Source organism: Acipenser ruthenus, chromosome 2, assembly GCF_902713425.1.
Source record: "Acipenser ruthenus chromosome 2, fAciRut3.2 maternal haplotype, whole genome shotgun sequence".
Taxonomy (NCBI): domain Eukaryota; kingdom Metazoa; phylum Chordata; class Actinopteri; order Acipenseriformes; family Acipenseridae; genus Acipenser; species Acipenser ruthenus.
The window spans coordinates 95,582,119-95,592,654 of NC_081190.1; the positions used below are offsets into that span (position 1 = coordinate 95,582,119).

General features: G+C 37.0%; 1 protein-coding gene across 2 annotated transcripts in view; it reads right to left on the reverse strand.

The window, feature by feature from the left end:
- Positions 1–9,087, reverse strand: part of LOC117409054 (catenin alpha-2) — a 520,292-nt gene extending 511,205 nt beyond the window's left edge. Inside the window, exon 1 of one of the 2 annotated variants that reach the window (XM_034014606.3) lies at positions 8,908–8,960. The gene's annotated coding sequence lies outside the window, so the exon portion shown is untranslated. Of the gene's footprint in view, positions 1–8,907 lie in introns of both variants that reach the window. The other variant, XM_034014607.3, reaches the window with a different exon arrangement.
- Between the last annotated feature and the right edge of the window lie 1,449 nt (positions 9,088–10,536).

A 10,536-nucleotide genomic window follows, 5' to 3' on the forward strand; every position in this document is an offset into this window, starting at 1 on the left:
ACAACAGTGAATTCGGTACACCATGGATAAGTTGTAAGTTTGAATGAATAATAATTGAGTAGGGTTACCAGTAAAAGTCACATATTAATGATTCATTTTATAACAGACACAGAACATTTTGAATACTGCTATCTAATTAAAGTGTCATCTAAGATTTACAGACCAATTTTCAAGTGTTTTGCTCATGAACTAATTTTGCACTGCTCCACTTTTCTTATCTTTGCTCCAAATTGTCCCCCATTGCTCCTGTGCATTAACGAAGTTAACATGCAAAACAGTAGACAGTATAAATAATGGTAGCAAACATAAAGGCAAGCTTACCATGAAACGATTTCTTCTGAAAATCCCCCCCCCCAACCCCCCCGGTCACGATGTAAAAATCAGTGTTGTAGAACATGTACCAATGTCTCTGCGGGTAGCTGTCAACATCTTAACTATTTACAGTTTTGCTGTTTTAAAAGTTATTTACATTTTCCTTTTAGCACCCAAGTCAAAAAATGACTCGTGCTCTTTCCAAATCAAAGTCTTAATAATTCTCAGCAGCATCCATTGAAATTGTCATGTTTTAGATGGTCCTCACGTAAATTCTTGGCTGAGTGTAAACAGGTAAGATGCTCTGATAAAGATTACTGGGTGTGTTCATGGAGATCATTCTGCGCAGATTCTGTACAAAATCTGACCAATTTAGCCAATGGGTTGGCTGAATTGGTCAGATTCTGCACAGAATCTACGCAGAATGATCTCTGTGAACACACCCACTGAGTCACTCTAATACCAGGGACGTGCGCAGTGCTATATGGGATACTGAGACCTTTGCTGCTTTTTTAAAAAAAAACAAAAGAGGAAGCAGGGAGCAGTGGAAGCATTTTTACACATTGCATTGCATAAAACTACTTCATAATATAAACAAAATTATTGGATAGGGATGAAAGGGGTTCTGTTCTCTTTGACATCTGTTTTAGAAACGCACTGCTGTTACTTTTTTGTGTTTTAAATGTTCTGCGTATATACCACAGAATTCTGCGTAAACATGACCTCTGAAATGCAGTGTCAACTTTATTTACTATTTATTTCAGTAATAAACAAAACAAAGTTTAACTTGAACTGCTATTTGGCATCCATTGTTTTGTAGTTAATTCACTGGGGTAAAGTAAGGCCTAAACAACGTATTCTTTACTCCTGTGGTATTTTTCTACTATGACATGTTACTGTAACGTCTTGCTGTAAAACACAGGCACACACATAGGCCACGGCCCCTGCTGCTATGCTGTCTCTACCTGCATTCTGAGCAATATAATGGCTTTCATTACTTTTTGAAAAACGAACGAATATTTAAATTATGCGTGAATATCCGAACATAAAAATCCTATGTTCATCCCAGCATTATTATTATTATTATTATTATTATTATTATTATTATTATTATTATTATTATTATTATTATTTTAGGTCTTATGCAGTATAGCTAGTAATTTCAGTATCAGTAGCAGAAAACAAAGTCTGCCTTGATTTGCTAAATTACAGATAATGTTATTTTCCAACACAATTTAAACTTTTGTAGTGTGCACAGCATGCTTTTGCACAGTGTACGCTTCAATGTTTTCTGTGTTGTATGAATATACAATCTTATATAACAATCTTTTTCAGGAAGTTACAGTATATTCCCATTAACAAAAGTAGTGACATGCTGGAGCAGAGCACATGCAAGTTATAAGGAATCTTTAGGGCTTGAATCAGCTTGCAAATGTTATTTTTGTATTATTTATTTATTTATTTTTTAACTTCACAAGCTTACTGAAACACTTTCAAAGTAAGTTAATGTTACAAAATGAGAAACAAAGAACTTGAGAGTTATTTAGACCTTGAATTATAGTATTTTACTTAGTATGGTTTCAGTTTTGTCAAATGTACTGTGTTTTGTTTTTATTTTTTAACTGAATTAAGGTCTAGAGTAAATGCTGTCTGCCATATGTGACCTACGCTACAGTACAGGGAGCAGAAATGCACCATTCTAATGTATTTTGGTGTTGACAGACGAGGTCTCAAGTGATGGGCAGAATCGCGATTCCAACGCGTGTCTCCTCCCATTGGCCACGACACTGACCTTCATGGCCATTGGCTAGTTCAACTTCAAATATTCCTACCTTCATTCCTTGATTATAAACTTCCCACAACACATTTTATCAGGGCACTGCAGGAGCATCTCGAAAAAAAAATCTCTTTGCAAGGCGACGCTTAACCTACACTTTGGGAGATTATTTTTCCCTATACTGTTCTTTAGAAGATTTTTTCAGGAAGTGGTTTACTGTAATCCTGCAGTACTTGAGATGTACAGAGATGGGCAACATTTGTTGACAGTAAACTTTTTACAATATTGTGTAGTTGATGACTTCCCATATATCTGACCTTTTTCAGCTTACCACTAATCTTCAACTCCAACTTTCTATCTAAACTAACACCTCTGGTGCAATTTTTTTATAATATATATATCTAAACTAACACCTCTGGTGCAATTTTTTTTATATATATATATATATATATATATATATATATATATATATATATATATATATATATATATATACAGTGGCTCTCAAAAGTATTCACCCCCCCTTGGACTTTTCTACATTTTATTGTGTTACAACATGGAATCAAAATGGATTTAATTAGGAGTTTTTGCCACTGATCAACACAAAAAAAGTCCATAATGTCAAAGTGGAAAATAAAATCTACAAATTGTTCTAAATTAATTACAAATACAAAACAGAAAATAATTGATTGCATAAGTATTCACCCCCTTGAGTCAATATTTGGTAGAGGCACCTTTGGCAGCAATTACAGCCATGAGTCTATTTGGATAAGTCTCTACCAGCTTTGCACATCTGGACACTGCAATTTTTGCCCATTCTTCTTTGCAAAATTGCTCAAGCTCCGTCAAGTTGGATGGGGACCTTTGGCGAACAGCAATTTTCAACTCTTTCCACATATTCTCAATTGGATTGAGGTCCGGGCTTTGACTGGGCCACTCCAGGACATTGACCTTTTTGTTTTTAAGCCACTCCAGTGTGGCTTTGGCTGTATGTTTGGGGTCATTGTCCTGCTGGAAGATGAATCTTCTCCCAAGTCCCAGGTCTCTTGCAGACTTCAGCAGGTTTTCCTCCACGATTTCTCTGTACTTTGCTGCATCCATTTTGCCCTCTATCTTCACAAGCTTTCCAGGCCTTGACGCAGAGAAGCATCCCCATAGCATGATGCTGCCACCACCATGTTTCACAGTAGGGATGGTGTTCTCAGGATGATGTGCGGTGTTAGGCTTGCGCCAAACATAGCGCTTAGCGTTGAGGCCAAAAAGCTCTATTTTGGTCTCATGAGACCATAGAATCTTCTTCCACTCTCTCAGAGTCTCCCACACGCCTTCTGGCAAACTCTGGCCGAGATTTGATGTTTTTTTCAACAATGGCTTTCTTTTAGCCACTCTCCCATAAAGGCCAGTTTTGTGAAGCACCCAGGCTATTGTTGCCGTATGCACAGTGTCTCCCAGCTCAGTCGTGGAAGACTGTAACTCCTTTAGAGTGGCCATAGGCCTCTTGGTGGCCTCCCTGACTAGTGCCCTTCTCACCCGGATACTCAGTTTTTGAGGACGGCCTGTTCTAGACAGATTCACAGTTGTGCCATATTCTCTCCATTTCTTAATAATGGACTTTACTGTGCTCCGGGGGATATTCAATGCCTTGGAAATGTTCTTATATCCTACCCCTGATTGGTGCTTTTGAAGAACCTTATTCCGGATTTGCTTTGAGTGTTCCTTCGTCTTCATGATGTAGTTTTTGTTAGGAAATGTACTAACCAACTGTGGGACCTCCCAGAGACAGGTGTATTTAACCTGAAATCATGTGAAATTAATTGCACACAGGTGGACTCCATTCAACTAATTATGTGACTTCTAAAGACAATTGGTTGCACCAGAGCTTATTTAGGTGTATCATAGCAAAGGGGGTGAATACTTATGCAATCAATTATTTTCTGTTTTATATTTGTAATTAATTTAGAACAATTTGTAGATTTTATTTTTCACTTTGACATTATGGACTTTTTTGGTGTTGATCAGTGGCAAAAACTCCTAATTAAATCCATTTTGATTCCATGTTGTAAAACAATGTGGAAAAGTCCAAGGGGGGTGAATACTTTTGAGAGCCACTGTATATGTATATATATATATACCAGAGTCTGCAGAGTCAACCCACGGGGCGTAAAGTTGTCATTAAGGCAAAAGTGTGGAGGGGGCGTTGACTCAGGCAGGGGCGAAATTACAGACATTATTGCAGAGGGAGTATTTTTTTAAATTAAGTCGATAGATTACCCTTACAATTAGGCATGCTTAAAATCCAAAGGTAGAGCACAGCACACAGTCACGATAAAGAATCAAGAAGTGCAGTTAACATATTTAATGACTGGTGAAATACAATTCAAAGCTGTTGCATTATGTCCACTGTTTTGTCATTTCAAATCTTTTCACAAAACAAACATTCAACCTTAAGTTGCAGTGTCTAGTGCAAACCCACAGGAAAAATCACATTTGCAGGTGAAAAACGCTAAAATAAAAGTCACTAATTTTTAAATATATATAAACACGTGAAATTTATGGTCCACTAAAATAAAGGGCTTTACATAATCTCTGCAAGTAAGAAATTGCAACATCCAGTGTGAAAACACAATATGAAATAATAAATTATCATCCAAAGTAGCACTATAGTATTAAAATGTTAAATACAAAAAAAGTTGTGCCTGAGTTACAAGCTCTTACAGTTTCTATGTAGTGTAACAACAGGAAAGCGTAATCAATCAGACTGCGGAGTCTGTATCATCTGATCCGAAATGGACAAACTCCACGTCTTCATTATCTGAACCAAAGATGACCCTAACCCTAACCCTGAATCATTCAATGCACAGAGCAACTACTTCTAGGCAGTTTTTTTTCCATTCATGTGCGCTGCGATGTTTCCCCTCAGGCATTATTTGCGCATGGTTATTTAAAAAAAATTGAAATTAATGGTAAAAATGTGACTTTTAGCTAAGCGTTGAGGTGGGGCGATCGTTCAAACTGGGGCATTGACTCGGCAGAGTCCGGTATATATATACGGCAGATATGGACTGCCCTTTGAGTCACATATCAGAAAATTATTGCCCCTGAGCGAGAGCAATACTGACTGACAGGAATTATATTGCCTAAAGCCAAAGGCTGAGGGCAATATTGTCCCTGGAGGTCAGTTTTGCCTTCCCGAGGGGTAATCATTTTCTGATATATGGCAAAAGTGTCAGTCCTTATTTGTTTTATGAAACATTTCACAATTCATGACTAAGAAAGAAACAAAGCAAAAGTTTAGTGAGGTAGGAACTTTGCCGGCAGCCGAGACCGGTAGGAAGCAAAAATGACAGTCAGGATGTGATTGGGAGGGAAATAAATATCGAAAATGGTGGTAGGAAGCAAAAAGGTTGAAAAACAAAATTTGAAATATCAGAAAGGTTTTGATTTATTCAATTTGTTGTTGACATGTTATTTACTTCTGCAGGAATTGTGATGAACTGGTAGAAATACTGTAACTATCTCTGCACAGATGAAGCAGGTGTTTTCTCTGTGTGAGGGAGCCTGTCTAGAACGTTCTTGAGATTGGTTTAGGAGACAGTGTGATGATGATATACTGGGCTGAAGAACTTTAGATTCAATTAAACTCTCTACACAGTGGCAATAAAATCCAATACATTAAAAATGTAACTGCATGCCTCACGAAAGAGAACATAAAAAATTAAGAGCAGAGGCTCTTGTTTGAGCCATCAATCAAAAATGAGTCTTTTACATTAACATAAACACCATTAAACATGCAAGAATAGAACTTGAAATGTGTGGTGTATTGAGAATTAGCTTACATTCACTTACTGAACTACAGTACCTTGTAGAATACACTGGAGGCTATAGACAAATTGCTTCTGACTTTCAGTGGTACTAAGTAAGACCAGCAACATGGTGTTTTGCTGTAATAGTATTAACTAGCAATATAACCTTTATATTAGTGTTTATTCATTTGATTATAAAGAAAATATGATTTGATTCCCTGACTAAGTAAAAGAAAAACAATTACAAATGATACGTTCCAATAAAAGAATAAAGTCAGAAATTATTTTCGAGAAGGGGAAAGCAACTTTTAAGAAATATACAAATTTGAATTTCACAGTACAAGGGAAAACCACCTGCATTACTTCACCCACTTATCTGCAGGGCTAGTCCTGGTATAACCATGGATATGTGGTTGATTCAATCCTGGATGATTCTCCAGTAAAATATCCAGCTCTAGCTTATCCTGCCAGGGTATATTGTAGCTTAACCTTTGCCTTATAAAGTTCAGTATGATTGAGTGATAGTAAATGTACGGTAGATGTCCACTGATGACCACAGGCTCACACGGTAGCCACCATGTTACATGGCAGGAAGGTATTAATGCCACACTAGACGCTCCCGTGCATCTGTATGTGATTGTGGACCATGGTGAATGTATGTGAAGATGACAGAGCCCCTACTGTACATCAAATCAGCCTTTTCATTATATATTGTACAGTGTGCAGCATTCAGGTTGACAATAACTTTTGACAACTGTCACCAATGGTTTCCTGAGAGCTTTTTAACAAGCTTTTGCATCAACCCACTGAACAGGCGTGTTGGTGCAATATATCTAAGTGCATGCTTCACGCAAATTCTGGCGAGGTGGTCGATCGGTGCAGGGCAAAACACCTATTTCTGGTTTCTATCAATTAGGCATATGTAATGTCTGGGAGACACTGACATGTTTTTGTTTTTTTGCCAGTGAATACATCTAAAGAAATGTTCATTTGTATATTCAGATATTTGTCCCAGCACTAAATTAAAATATTTTGCACATCAGAAATAAAACTCTACATGTAAAATAGGACAAATCTTTTGGGTAAACGTTTTCTGAAAGCCTACAGTCACCCCCAGGGCAATGGCAGCTCAGCAAAAGAGCACTGTTGGAGGCTACTGTTCCTGAGACCTCCAGTATACATGTGCCTGACCACATTGCACTTCAGAAATGATAACTTGGTTGACAGCTGCTTCAGTTGGAGCCAAGCATTGTGTCAGTGGGATTTTGTCAGTGGGATTTGCATAATGCATTGAACTCCTTGACATGTAACCAAGATATCTGATTTCACTTTTAGCATACATTATTATTATTATTATTATTATTATTATTATTATTATTATTATTATTATTTTGTGTATGAATATAAGAATACAGTTAGAACAAAAATCATGCGAGATTAGATTGCATACTGTAATTTGCTCGATTTATATAGGATAATACAGTAATAATTGATGAATAATTGATGAATAAATTCTGCAGTTCATTTTGGTTACAAGGGGGTCTGGCTTGTGCCCAGTTTTTCAGCAACTGTGTCTCAAGCCAAGAAATGAATAGCATGACTTGTCCCATACAAGTGCAATGCTAACATTTATAAAATCGAATGTACTGAAACGTAAATCATTGCATACTGTCAAATATCATCTACATTGTAAAACTACAAGCACACCAAGTTACAAAATGTGCATTCACAAACAATGAACAAGGGGATTAATTGGGAGATGTCTATGTGGTAACAAAGGGAAATTTAAAAAAAAAAAAGAAATTGCTAAAACACTACTTTTTTAAAATATACAGTGCTATCTGCACGTTTTCATCAAATGAGAAGTTGTTTGTTTTTTTTTGAAAATTGTCAAAATGACCTTGTAGTGTAAGTCCAATAATGAAGTTCACTATTTAGTTTTCCTAAATATATTAATAACTCTCTTGTATTTTATATTTAGCCAGGTAGTAAGTATCACATAGTTGTAATTATTTTATGTATTATAAATATGGATGTATGGATGTATCTATCTTTTGTTGTGGGTATTTTTTTATTGCTGATGGAAAGAAATAGACAAAGAAACAAACAAACCGCCAGTCGTTATGTTTTGTTTGTTTGTTTGTTTTTGGAAAATAAACGTACAATGGTTTGAGCATACAGTAGTTCTATACACCTTGCACCAATATTATTCCAAACTGTCCGGTTATAAGATGATCGCGCTCACTTAATCAATAACTTGAACGTTGCACAAAGAGTACTATAGTTAAACATTCATGTGTGTTTCCATTCGTGTTATGCCACCACATTGCTGTGATTTTTAAAGAAACTGTATAATACACACACACACACACACACACACACACACACACACACACACACAAACACACACACACACACATACTGTCGAAATCAATGCACTTGTTTCCAGTTCCAGTTGCTTTGACAAGTCAAGTGCACGGCACCTATTATATACGGTACTGTGTTAAACCACAAGCATGACACAATGTACTTTAACCTATAACAGCTGAAAGCTAAATTGTAAGTATTTTCAATTTCCTACAATTTTAAGAACACTCGACCAATCCAAGCCTTAATCATATCAAATGCTATAGAGTAACATTACAGAAAGATAAAGGGGCGCATCACCACATCAGACATCATTCCTAACAAGGGATGCACAATCAGAAGCACTAGAAACATGATGGGGATTAAAAAAAAAAAAAAAAAAAAAAAAAGAATATCATATTTAAAAGAAACATTTTTTAAAAAGCGTCTTATAAATACAGCATTAATAAATATGAATTCAAAGGAGGTGTAATAAAACCCGCATGAACATTGACTGATTAATGATTCAAATGGGACGGACGTATGAGAGATGTAGGAGGATAACGGGACCACACAAACAATACAACACCAGTATAAAAATCAAAGACAGGGCATCTTTCAACAAAATGCAAATGTGTAAAAACAGAACAAATTATTGTATTTACTAACCCCAAAAATCGCTGAAGTGTTTAATTTCACTGTTTATTTCCCCAGCACAGCTTTCCACCGGTCTGTATGGTTTACCTTCTCAAACACTCACACCCGCTCTGTATACGGTGAATATGAATGAATCCACACCACTTCACTGCTGCTGTGGGAATCTAGAAATCAAATAGCTTCCTCCTTTTCTGCTCCCTGCCAAATAATGACCCCTCCCACAAAACCCAGCCGACAGACAGAGACCTCGAGTGCGCACGCGCAAACGTGCGGCTTTGGCACAAGGGTACTTGCCAAATACTGAGACGAGTGATTCAGGTCGTGTTAGTCGTTCGCTCTCTCCTGTCTATATGGTGGTACCCTGCATGCGCAATTTCGTCCGTGTGAATTCAACATGACAGATTCAGTGGGGATCTTTTTTGTTTGTTTGTTTTGCATATTATTTCCAAATAGTGGGCCTCAAATGTAAGAAGATATAGCATGCTATGGAACTGATCTGAGGTGCATGTTGCTTAATAGTGAGCGAGAGATAAAGAAAGCAAACGGCAGTAAATGAGCATGTGTGCGAGACCGTGGTGGTTATGGAAACAGCTTTGCTAACAACAGAAGCTTCACTGAAGCTAACAAAGAAGAGATTTTGCGTGTGTAATACTAAGGCTGTGTCAGAAAGTCTGATTTCGTTTCATCATAGTGTTGTTTTTTTTTTTGTGTGCCCTAAAGGACAGTAATAGGACACTGGTGCAATGTAATAGAAATTAGAGATATTTTAAAATAAAGAATTACACCTGTTCCATCTTGTGTTAAACAGCATGCAAGGGACATAAACTATTAGTAGGCTGATAAAATACTGTTTTTTATAATTACAAAATTCAATTGTGCTCTCTGTTGAATTGTGTAGGTAGACAACTGCATATACTGTAATGTTAATTTTGAGATTTGGGTATCATTATGGATCTGTTTCAGTCATTAAAATAGGGCATATTGTTGCCCAGTTTTTGGTACCCATCACATTTTTATACTTTGCCAATTGACTTGCATAATTTGGTACAAGACACAGTGCTATGCTAATTCAAAATTATCAAGAAAATACTTTACATTTTGTTCATTTGAAAACCTTTTTAACCCTTTTCTGTGTTACAAATGTGTTAGGAAAGTGTGGATTTTCGTCATTATGTTGCATCAGCCAGTACATATTTTTGGCAAATCATATTTTTAAAACATTCTTTTTGTCCCCTTCAACAGAACTATATAGCGAAACAAGATACAACTGTACCATTGGTCTATTAATTTTTGAACACCATTTGTTTGCGCATCTTTTGGCAAATTGAGTTAATTAATAACAACTGTCTTTCGTTGCGTGTGACGTCAGTAGCACGGCTCGGCTCTGCAGTGGAAAAACAATCCAGGATCTTCTTAACCGCACCGCGAGGGCTTGGTACGGCCCCGGCGTGGCTCGGTACGGCCCCGGTGTGGCTCGGAACGGCCCCGGTGTGACGGTTCTACAGTGGAAAAGAGGCATTAGTGTTATCTGTAAATTTGACAAGTTTGCTAATTATCCCCCAATCTGTTGTCTTGTGGTCTGGATAGACACGCCTTGTTCACCTGGTAGAGTTAACAGTGCCATGGGAGGATGCTGTAGAT